At 35.0% G+C, this 12976-nt stretch overlaps 1 protein-coding gene across 1 annotated transcript in view; it reads right to left on the bottom strand.

The window, feature by feature from the left end:
- LOC149802618 (mitotic checkpoint serine/threonine-protein kinase BUB1 beta-like) overlaps nt 1-12976 on the bottom strand; it is a 156724-nt gene that overhangs the window by 3279 nt on the left and 140469 nt on the right. The window lies entirely within an intron of this gene.

Here is a 12976-nt window from a genome sequence, read left to right as displayed (position 1 = left end):
TCTTGAAGCTGCTAAAATAAAGAACAATAATAACACAGCATCTCCAACATTTATTTCCCTATGCCCCAGAAAATAACCAATACCATATCCAATACTCCTTTACTTGTCAAAACGCACTTCGTCTAAGGTATCAAAAAACTGCCAGTAAAACTCCCCAACTATTTTCAGTTTTTGATGAGTGGGTATTTTGCATGGTTTCTTTTCTTAATAGAAATTCACACTATGCAACTCCTAATATTGAATCTACAAAAATAAATCAACATTAAACAGTCTATTCTATATCAGAAAATTTGGGGGAAATTTCTGCCTTTATTTGAAAAATAGGGGAAATTTCTGAATATTGGAAGGATTTAATTCAAAAATAAAGGTGGTGCTGGAAAATATGATGTGCTGCAGTGTAGAAATCCAGTGTCCATATTGACCAAGTTGAAGATTTGTTCTTACAGACAAGAAATGTTTGTAAGGTTACTTGTCCATGGGCAAAATAATTGTGGCCTTAACTTAAAAGGCAGAAGTTCCCATTTTGACTGAGTGATATGTAAACAAGCACTGTTAATATTTATCAGCAAGTAACAACGGGTGCATGATTTGTTGTTTACATATGGATTCTGATTGGGTTTTATAACAATTAACAGCGGAATTTGTAATCATGACATGCATCTTTAAAATTCAGATTATGAGAGGGTTTTATTACAGTTAAGACTGGAATTAGTGACCCTGACATACATCTTTATAGTGCAGATCATGATGGGGTTTTATTACAGTTAAGACTTAAATCAGTGACCATGACATACATCTTTATAGTGCAGATCATGATGGGGTTTTATTACAATTAAGACTGGAATTAGTGACCATGATATACATCTTTATAGTTCAGATCATGATGGAGTTTTATTACTGTTAAGAGTGGAATTAGTGACCCTGACATACATCTTTATAGTTCAGATTATAATGGGGTTTTATTACAATTAAGAGTGGAATTTGTAATCCTGACATACATCTTTATAGTTCAGATCATGATGGAGTTTTATTACTGTTAAGACTGGAATTAGTGTCCCTGACATACATCTTTATAGTTCAGATTATAATGGGGTTTTATTACAATTAAGACCGGAATTTGTAATCCTGACATACATCTTTATAGTTCAGATCATGATGGAGTTTTATTACTGTTAAGACTGGAATTAGTGACCCTGACATACATCTTTATAGTGCAGATCATGATGGGGTTTTATTACAGTTAAGACTGGAATTTGTAATCCTGACATACATCTTTATAGTTCAGATCATGATGGGGTTTTATTACAGTTAAGACTGGAATTACTGACCCTGACATACATCTTTATAGTTCCGATTATAATGGGGTTTTATTACTGTTAAGACTGGAATTAGTGACCCTGACATACATCTTTATAGTGCAGATCATGATGGGGTTTTATTACAGTTAAGACTGGAATTTGTAATCCTGACATACATCTTTATAGTTCAGATCATGATGGGGTTTTATTACAGTTAAGACTGGAATTACTGACCCTGACATACATCTTTATAGTTCCGATTATAATGGGGTTTTATTACTGTTAAGACTGGAATTAGTGACCCTGACATACATCTTTATAGTGCAGATCATGATGGGGTTTTATTACAATTAAGACTGGAATTAGTGACCCTGATATACATCTTTATAGTTCAGATTATAATGGGGTTTTATTACTGTTAAGACTGGAATTAGTGACCATGACATACATCTTTATAGTGCAGATCATGATGGGGTTTTATTACAGTTAAGACTGGAATTTATAATCCTGACATACATCTTTATAGTTCAGATTATAATGGGGTTTTATTACAATTAAGACTGGAATTTGTAATCCTGACATACATCTTTATAGTGCAGATCATAATGGGGTTTTATTACAGTTAAGACTGGAATTTATAATCCTGACAAACATCTTTATAGTGCAGATCATGATGTAGTTTTATTACAGTTAAGACTGGAATTTGTAATCCTGACATACATCTTTAAAATTCAGATTATAATGGGGTTTTATTACAGTTAAGACTGGAATTTGTAATCCTGACATACATCTTTATAGTTCAGATTATAATGGGGTTTTATTACAATTAAGACTGGAATTTGTAATCCTGACATACATCTTTATAGTGCAGATCATGATGGGGTTTTATTACAGTTAAGACTGGAATTTATAATCCTGACATACATCTTTATAGTGCAGATCATGATGTAGTTTTATTACAGTTAAGACTGGAATTTGTAATCCTGACATACATCTTTAAAATTCAGATTATAATGGGGTTTTATTACAGTTAAGACTGGAATTTGTAATCCTGACATACATCGTTATAGTTCAGATTATAATGGGCTTTTATTACAATTAAGAGGGGCTTTGTAATCTTGACATACATCTTGATGGTACAGATAATGCTCAAGATAATGGCCCTTGCCTAGTTTGTGTCAACCATGGTTCCCACACTTTTTTAAAGATAAATTTCCAGGTCATTTCCATGATGAAATTACCCTTTTCAAGGTTCACATATGACCATTACTGAATGGAATTAAAGAACATTTTAGATTATAAAACATGCATTTTCTAAATCTAAAGATGTTTCTCTTTCAAGGCTCTCCAAAAACATTGAAGTCAGACAAGATGTTCATGTACAAAACCACAAAATGTATCACATGAAACAAGTTTGATTATATTCCTATAAATTGGCATGTAAAGTCATTTCAATGTATAGAATAAAAATTCTAACTTTATTTTGCTGCATTATGTTGCTAAGTGGGAACAACATAATGAACTTAAATTATGTTTTGTTTCCTTTCAAACCTTTAATTCTAAAGAATTCTATAGCAATATATATATATATATATATATATATATATATGCATCTCACAGAAAGTGACATTTCCTATTACAGTATATATATAAAAACACAACAATAAATGCAAATAATTAGAATCTTGTCTTGTAATGAAAAGAGTTTAACTTCCTATTTATCTGTGCCAATAAAATCCCAAACAAGATTTTTTTAAACAACCTAATCTCCTTAAGATGATCTGGTTAAATATCCATCATCGAAAAAATATTTTCAAAAGGGTTGATGTAAATGTTGACAAAAGACATTCAAAATTTCATACCGTTGTATCAACAAGGACAGAATTTTCTGTAAAATCAACTTGTCTTCTTGTAATTTGTTAAACCAGTCCCTAAACCTCTATGGATACAGGGGCTCCTATCATGTTTTTAATATATAATACAAGGAATGACAATTTCTTATTTCAGCTCTGAGATTCAACAATTTGGATTACAGCAGTCCTTTTTCTAATCTGAGTTTCCTGAATATTCCCACCCCATTTTCCATATTTGTACATTTAGGTTGAGGTGTGGGTCCACTGCAACTGCATACAGAAAATTTGGAATTTGCCACCACTATGCAGTAGCGACATATGGTAGCTGCTTACTGGCGGGCCTAGAAAATTTAAACTTATGTTATATCGACTGATACCTGTATTATATCAATAAGAAAATTATTTATTTTCTCAGAAATGGCAAGTATTATAATCGTTATGTTGTTAATCCACTGACAGACAAGACAAAACTATGGCATAAATGAAACCTGACCCAGTACTCACCATCTGCATTACTAGTCACGTGACTTCACAAACCTCAAATGACAACATTGGGAGTCCAATAGTCACGTGATATCAACAACTCCTTTAAAATGTTGTTGTACAGAAATTCGATTATATTAAACGAAAGTCAGATACTTTTTGTAAAAACCAGCAATCTGGCCAGTCTGATTTATCAAGCAGAGGGCACATGCCAACGTGGTAGTCACGTGATAAAACAAAACTCCAGAAGTTGTTCTCGGAATATATAAATATGGAGAATTTTGTGTTCTTTTGTTTTTGTATTTTTATTACAACCAGCATATGACAGTCATTTAATATATTTTTTTTTTTCCCTCTACAACATTTGAAAATGTGGGTTATTAGATTTGTGCACTCATGCTGCTAGCAATGCAAATTGCAAGTACCAGGTCACATTTCATCAACAACGTAGTTTTATCTTGTCTTTCAGCAGATTAAAGACATAATGATTTTAATACTCACAATTTCTGAGAAAATATGTAATTTTCATATCAATTTCATGCACGTATCACTTGACCTAACAACGTTTAAAGTTTGCTAGGCCATCCGGTAAGTGGCTATACTTTGCCACCACCATATTGGCCTCTTGTGATGCTAGACTGGTTTTCACACCTTCCATGTAAGTAAAGATACAGATATCAAGCTGACTTTGAAACTAAAAGTCTACTAGATGAATTTAACTCACTGGGTGTTTAGATTGACTCAGCACATATGTTTACTGCAAGCAAGCAAATGATTCATACTGCACCCTCCGAATATTCTGGTTAGAACTCGATAAATTTAACTCATGATCAGTTTAGTTATGACTCAATTATGTGATTGTTTCAGGTGTCAAGTGGTGTCAGAAAATTCCTGGGGTTTTCCCTGACTTTCTTCAATATTTGCGAAATTCAAGGACCTTTCACAGTCGTGGAAAAAATGATAATTTTTCCCAACTTTTTCTCATAGTGTGGGAACCCTGGTCAACATAGATGGAGCTAGTGTAAACAAAGGAGCAAAGAACAGTGTTGCTAAAAGACTTTCAACACTGTTGATAATCATGTCATCATAATACAGTGTATAAACATTGGTTACAGGGTGGTGTTCTGGACGAAATTCCTTTACCATGGTCACTTTGAACAGACCATCAAAGTGTGATACAAATTTTGTTCCTTCAGTCCAAAAAGGCATACAACTTTGCAGAAAATCTTGGCCAGTTAATACATATGTGTCATATTCCAAGACTGTGTGTATGGTTTGAGACTCAAAACATTTTGAAGTTCCAAGGGTGGTGGGGTGGGGGTGGGTCCATGTGTGACCAAAAAAGGTGGCATCGTCCTATTGAGAATAAGCTATCTTTTCGCATAAGACCATATAAAAGGATTGGAAATTCAAATATTACTAAAAGAAACTATCTTACCTGTTTTCTTTAAAGCATTCAATACATTTACAAGGAAAAAAATAATTGGTAGACTTGGCATTATCAAATATCATCACCATACCGATAAATTATAATCACATACCAGTAATCAACCACTCACTTTAAATAAAAGCATTCATCAAGTTTCAGTCTCTAAATCCATAGGATGGCAAAATATTGGCTTAATTAAATGTAATCTTTGCTGCTCTCAATTTTGCACTCATTAGAGACTGGATGGTACTAATGTTCAAAAAACTTCCCTGCTGAATTCGCCAAGCAAATCCTGGTCAGAATCAAGTTTTTTTTTTGACAACCATAATGTTAGCATTGTCATTGTTGTTGTTGTTCTAGGGTTTAACGTCATTTTCAGCACAAGATAGGCCATATATGGTGGCCAGTATAACTGATGGAGGAAGAACCCTGGAAAACCCAGGAAAGAACCACCGACACACGAGAAGCTACTGGCAGACTTTCCCACGTACCCACGCTAGCCAAGCCTTGGACTCGAACATACGCAGACAGAGGTGAGATGGCAGTGATCTGGAACGGTGAGCGCTTTAGACCACTCGGCCACTCGGGGCCCCGTTAGCATTGTCAGATCTGTATCTGATGCAGTCTGACCATGATGCCATATGCTTATATCTAAAGAAAAATGAATATTCATCACATCTGGAACAGTTTGTTTCATTCGGGGAAGGGAGGGACATAATATTTTGAGGTTTAATAGGGGCTTTACAGGTAATACAGCAGTAATAAATGCCACTGCCCAGCACTGGTGTTAATACTATATAAACACAAACCGATTGTACAAACTGAAGCATGCACCTGTTGTCATTCAAATAATCTATATCATAACTAAAATCATCTAGTCAAGCATGGGTCGAGTACATGTCGATATTTTAACGAAATTAAGAAAACTACTAATAATAAAGAGAACAAAGCTGAATGCTCAGTTCAGTGAGTTGAATATGTTACAAGTGGTACTCCTATTTTGATGGACACAGTACACTCCAGTACAGCTTATGTCAATATGCTGTTTGCAGTAGGAATAAAGAATTAAATGCTGTCCCTTGTTGCTGTGCTTCACAAATTAAAACTCCATCAACCAATAGTTTTAAAATTTATATTTACTGGGCTCTGCTTGCTTCGCTGATAGCTTATTCCTTCTGAATCACTGTAAAAAATGAATCAAACATGGACACTATTCTGACTAAAATCTAATGTGCCTGGTGAGCAGGGTCTTTTTTGTTTGCAGGTTGACTCGATGTATAAGTGGGTATATACAGTCAAGTTCACAAAGTGGTACAATAACCCATTTCATTTTAAGATGTAGGTAAATCAAAGGTATGCTAGATGTATGTTGAAGAATAGACCTGGCAGACCTTGGTCTGTGCAGCATGCAGTTGGACTCACCTTATAAGTGAGTATTTACAGAACCTATGCAAATTAGTGCAATGAACTGCCCCACAGCAGTTTTCAAAGAATTTAACACATCCTTCTAGCTGATGTCAGCCAAACAATATATGAAATGGTAGGTTTTTTTTTTTACATCCGATGTTTTTTAATTGCCTTTATGAAAATGTGCTGCATAAACTGGCCCAAGTATAGTTTTACACAAGTCCTAGGTAGGACTGTTTACCATTTATACATGATGCATGTTACAGGCATATAATGAAGTGGTGTTTTTATATTTCTTCTTCTTTTTGAAGATTACTGAAAATCAAGGTTTTTGAAATATGACCATGTTAGGGTATTTGTAAGTAAAATAAAATCATGTTTTATCATGTCACATGTTATGGCAGGTATGTAAATTAATTATGTACTCTGACACCAAGTTCATAAATGGCAGCAAAAGAAGGGCTGTCAGTGCCATATTTATGGACTTTAGGCCAAACATTGTAAATTTGGAGCAGATCCTAGAGACTCTAAAACATGCTGATGAACTCAGGCAAGCTTAGAAACTTCTGGACAATGCTACTCAGGTTAAATTTGTAAAATACATGCACTTAATGCTTAATGTCAAGCATGTAACTCCAGCTATTACAAAGGATCCGAGTCAGTGGAATTGCAAATGTACTGTACACAATGAACCAGATTAAAACCCATCTTTGAGTCAGTGGAATTGCAAATGTACTGTACACAATGAACCAGATTAAAATCATCTTTGCAGTATACTCAATTCCTGAGTCGGTGAAATTGCAAATGTACTGTACACAATGAACCAGATTAAAACCCATCTTTGCAGTACACTCAATTCCTAGCTCTGAAACAATTATCAAGGCTCTGGTAAAAAAAAAAAAGGCAAAAATATGAATAATGACTTTTATTTCAAGGGAAGTAATGGGTGACTCTGGATATTCTAGTGCTGACATAGAATAAAACAAACTTTGATGTTGATAGAGGTATGCCTGGTGAAACAGTCAAATTTGAAGAGATATTTTTTTAGTGTCACAAACTTCAAATACTAATGTGGTCTCATTTGTTTAAAAAAATTTAAACCCATTAAAATAAAGTTTGGTAATGATTAACTTTTCTTAATTTATATTTTTACATTCTGCTGTAATTAATCTAATAAATTGATCAATCTACATAGAAACAAAAGAATAAAAAATGAAAACACAAAAGTTTTTCATATTTCTCAAAATGAATGTCAAACTATCTTGAAAAAAGAAATCTCATTTCATTTTGAACAAACAATAAACTAAAATGAATCCAATTCAACATAAAAAACAGTGATGTAATACTTGATCGATTTAGCAGTACACATGTTAAGCGTATGGAAACCATGTGGAATAATGTTTTTAGTGATCTCTTCAATATAGTTTATCCTGAAATCATTATAAGAGATATTTAATAGCAGTTAATTTGAATATGATTATAAAACAAGAATTCAACAATGACACCTAGTTCCACCACCCATACTTTCGTCTCCCTCTGTTGATTTCCATCCCTTTATTAGTTTTATTTATAGGTCCCTCAGTTGATGTTTTTGGACCCTATAGTGCACTAGTTATTGAGGGAGTGGTGTAAACATTTCTCATCTTTAACCAGGACTTATTCTTCATGGATGAAACTGACTTTTTCAAGGTTCACTTACAAGGATCCATTGACTTTATTTTTCTCACCATTGTTGATCAAGAAATCAACAGATCATTGCAAAATTTATAAATACTTATCATAATCAATTCATTATTGCCACAAGCAGCTTGTTGAAGGAAAATGGTGGAAGTATAATTTATGCTCGCTGGAGGTGTGTATAATTTATGCTCACTGATTGGTTAATTGATCCGAGCAATTGACAAGTGGTGATAGGTCAATTATTTAGAAGGTGGGAAGGCTAAAGCATACCAGTGATCCTACTTCAACCTATCTGGCACTGGAGAGACAAAGAGTTTGTTGTTCACTTTTGTTTTCAAGGCATTGACGGGTATGATGTTAACTTTGTACCAGTCTTGGAATACCTGCCATTATTCTTAATAGATTTTCAAAGTGGAATTGCTTTGTGAGATTCTCTCCAAGAATGAAGGTTTAAACTCCTGTCCACACAAAACTCTCCTAACATGAGCCATGTGTGAAGAAGTCTGTCTGAACAGGGATGAAATAACTGTGAGTGGGGATGTCTAAGTGGTTTGAATTTCAATAGGGAATCTTCTTGGGGACACCTATTGCTTTTTTTGAGCAGATTATTCACCCTTGACTTGTTTCACATGAGTTGGGCTAACTTAATAATACTGGCAATTTCCGTCCCGACTTTCTGAATGTCTCATGGAATCAGAACAGTTGGAGCAAAGACACTGCACAAAACTCCATCCCAACTGACTGCCAGTGCATCAATGCCCAAGCTTCCAGGTCTTGACAGGAAAGATGAAGGTAGGCAGTTTGCGAGTACACCTTGATGCAAAGAGATCTGTCACTGTGTGCTCCCAAAGTGCAAAAATCCACTGAAAGATCATTGGATGAGGGGGTATCTAGGTGTGCGAGTTTAACCCCTTCTCGACTGAACCTGCTAACACATTCAGACTCCTTGGGACTTGTCTGATCGGGACAGTTACCTTATGCTAAGACCACAACATCCACATCAGATTCCATCTTTGCAATAGAGACACCAGTCTCTGTAACTCAAAATACCTAAGGCCAGAAATACAGGGATCCAAACCAATGGCAGGGCCTTTAGACGACTTAAATGTGTTGGACAGAGCTGCCCTATAGCCCTTGATAGCAGAAGCTGACCATTGTTTCTCTTCAAAGAGGAAAGAAGAAAATAAACCACTGACTTCATATAGATACAGATATGAATGAAACATTTCCCATTTCAACATGCACAATAGATTCTCCACTTGGCATCATAGACCTTTGACACAGATTGTCTCAGCGATTGACTATCAATCTGGCAACTTTACTTGAAAATTTATCCATGTGGTGAGATCATTTGAGATGAGCCAAGCATGAAGGTGATGAACCTGCGGGCAGTCGTGTAGGAGTGCCTGTGTTGTGACAGAAGGTCCCTCCTCTGCAGTAATGTCCTGGGACTGTCTGCCAGCAGGTTGAGAAGATTGTTGGACCATGGTAGTTCGAGCCACAGAAGGGCTTTCAAAATGAGCTGGAGTTTCTTATTTTGTGGAGTACCAGTAGGACCATCCTGAAGGGTGTGAAGGCATAAGCAAACAGATGATTCCACTTCAGGCTGAAAACTACCCTGGTGCTCTGGGGAAACATAAAATTATGTTTCCTATTAGTACACCACTCACAATTTTGTTTTGGTTGGCTTGTTTCTCTCTATTTTTGGCTTTTATTCTTACTATGTTGTTCTGAATGTATCCTTTATTTACCTTTTCAAATTTTGTGTGTACAGTTCTCCGTTGATAACTACATATAACGCCATCCAAAAACACAGACTTTGAAAAATTAATTGATGCACATCGATAGTGAGGAGGGAAAATGGTTGAATACTTGAATGCCAGCAGGTTGAGAAGATTGTTGGACCATGGTAGTTCGAGCCACAGAAGGGCTTTCAAAATGAGCTGGAGTTTCTTATTTTGTGGAGTACCAGTAGGACCATCCTGAAGGGTGTGAAGGCATAAGCAAACAGATGATTCCACTTCAGGCTGAAAACTACCCTGGTGCTCTGGGGAAACATAAAATTATGTTTCCTATTAGTACACCACTCACAATTTTGTTTTGGTTGGCTTGTTTCTCTCTATTTTTGGCTTTTATTCTTACTATGTTGTTCTGAACGTATCCTTTATTTACCTTTTCAAATTTTGTGTGTACAGTTCTCCGTTGATAACTACATGTAACGCCATCCAAAAACACAGACTTTGAAAAATTAATTGATGCACATCGATAGTGAGGAGGGAAAATGGTTGAATACTTGTTTTATAATTGCATTGGGATTAATTGTCAATAAATAGCTGTTTCTAATAAAGCTATTTGCTTTTCTGAATAAATTATCTTTATTTTCAAGATAAACAATCTCTGAAAGATTGTTATTACCCTAATTGGTTTCAACAGACACCACCAGTACCACCAAAAACATTGCATATATTTTGTCACTGCCTTTTACTGGTGGATGCGGATACCTTCCAGTGTTATAGCTGAATACAAACAAAACAAGATTCTTTCAAAAAATTACAGACATTTATTTGGAGAAAAAAATCAAAACTCAATCTTTTTGGGTTTTAATATTAAACTGTTGGTGTTGTAATTTCATTTTAAGTACAGTACTACCTGTTTGTCTTGACATCCTCAGGGTTGAGTTAACCAACACAAGTGGATGTCGAGGTAAGTGCTTGGTGGGTGAACCTTAAATTGTTTTCTGCTCACAAGTGAAATTTATCAGTAAGGGGTAACCTGTTGTCAGTGAGAAGGATTTAGACTGAGAGAAAATAAATAGAAATTTTGATTAAATAATATTGACAACTTACATTTGTGCTACCATTGTGTAATCCATAATGCATTAAGTACAGTACAGAAATCTGAGTAATGGTCACATCTTAGAAAATTCATGTATCAATCATATCCCATTAGAAAACACATATATAAACAAATGGTAGTCCCCATTTGATCCATATCCTATTGTAAACAAATGCATGTCACTAATCAATTCACTGATATTCATTGTTGCCAGTAATAAATAACTGTATAGTTGTAATTTACATGCTACATGTACTTAAATTGGCCTTAATTTTGGTCTGCCTGAGACAACACACGTAATCATCTTGCAGAATCACCATATGCATAAGGAAATGAAAACCTGTCATCAAGTGAAAATATTTCATAAACATCTTTACAAGATGACCTACCTTCATCTTCTTTAACGACCAAATATTAGTTTCAATAGATGCAAATTTAAGTTTATATTGGCAGATATCGTAAGCATAAATTGTTTTATTTTCATGCAGAAAAGGAAACTTTCACGGCAAAATTAACATGTTCCAATCACTTTGGAAAATGCAACAATCAATCAGATTTCCATTGCCTTTATTATACCAGAAATAACATATGTCAAGCTGAAAACAAATTTGTATTCTCACATCGCCTGACTAGGTTGTGTTAAAAAACCCCGCAATTTTCAGTAATCTTTAAAAAAAACCACAAAAGTCACCACTTCAGTGTATGTCTGTAACATGTAGCTTGTATAAATGGTAAACAGTCCTGCTTAGAACTCGTGCAAAACTATCCTCACAGATGTTTATACAGCAAATTGTCATTGAGGGAATTAAATGGCAAAGAATAAACAACTACCTTTTCCTGTATCAGTTAACTGGCAGACAATAGCTAGGGCGATGTGTTAAGTCCTTTGAAGACTGCCGTCAGGGAGTGCTAGTCTGCACATGGAAAGTTGACCAAGTGGACAACCCAATTAGTTGGAAGTTATAAGTAAATTAAAGTGGACAATCCAATTAGTTGGAAGTTATAAGTAAATTAAAGTGGACAACCCAATTAGTTGGAAGTTATAAGTAAATTAAAGAGATTCTCAATGCATATCATAAGAATGTTTAAGCCATTTGTATTAAACATTACTGGCAAGTTTGTGAACCACAACGTTTCCTTTAAGTCAGATTTTATTTCATTTACAAAATTCGAGTATGATTAATTTTTGAAGGTGATTCAGGAAGCAATTAGCTAAATGTGAAGCATGCAAAGCCCAGCAAATATAAATTACAAACATCCTGGCTAAATTTTGCTTTTTGAAGCACAGCAGCAATGGGAAGCATCTGTCATGCGCACTACTCCCCCCACCCCACCTTTGGGACCTCAAAACACTTTTTGAGCCTCATCCCTATCCCAACATTGCCTGGGAATATGGCAGGTATGCTTTCATTCAAGTTTGATTCTGACTTCCTTTTGATGATGGGTGTGTTGTTTTCATTGAAGATTGAACCAGCTTTGATGAAAGGTGTACGTGTTATTGAAGCAACCATGGAAGGTAAACTTTGGAGGGCAATGGCAACAATAAAGCCTGGTGGCAACATCAAAATAATTGTAGAGCAAAGTATGGGTCAGAATTGGTAGCTTGTTGACACACATGATTAGAAAACAAAGGATTTGTTCAATTAGGGACCTAGGGCTTCTGCTGACATATACATTTATTTTTCATCTTGATATTCACATTTACAGAACAAATTTGGTAGTAACATTAGACCATGGGCCCAGGACTCTGCATTTTCGTCAACAAAGGTGGCTTGTTACAAAAGTGATGTTTTAAGTTGGTGAAACTCTAATAGTGAAATTTCTGCTCATCCTTGAATAAACCTCTAAGTGCAAAATTCAGGAATTTTAAGTTCACTGTAAACTTTGGAACTTTTTTCTTCATAATGAACTACATCTATAAAACCAAGCTTTTCATGCATCAAGTACACCATTTGCATTGTTCCCTTGCTATTCTTATCACCTTTGAATCT

The sequence above is a fragment of the Sinohyriopsis cumingii genome, chromosome 3, assembly GCF_028554795.1.
Source record: "Sinohyriopsis cumingii isolate HCF-2022 chromosome 3, ASM2855479v2, whole genome shotgun sequence".
In the NCBI taxonomy this organism is placed as follows: domain Eukaryota; kingdom Metazoa; phylum Mollusca; class Bivalvia; order Unionida; family Unionidae; genus Sinohyriopsis; species Sinohyriopsis cumingii.
This window is presented reverse-complemented; position numbering and strand designations above follow the sequence as displayed.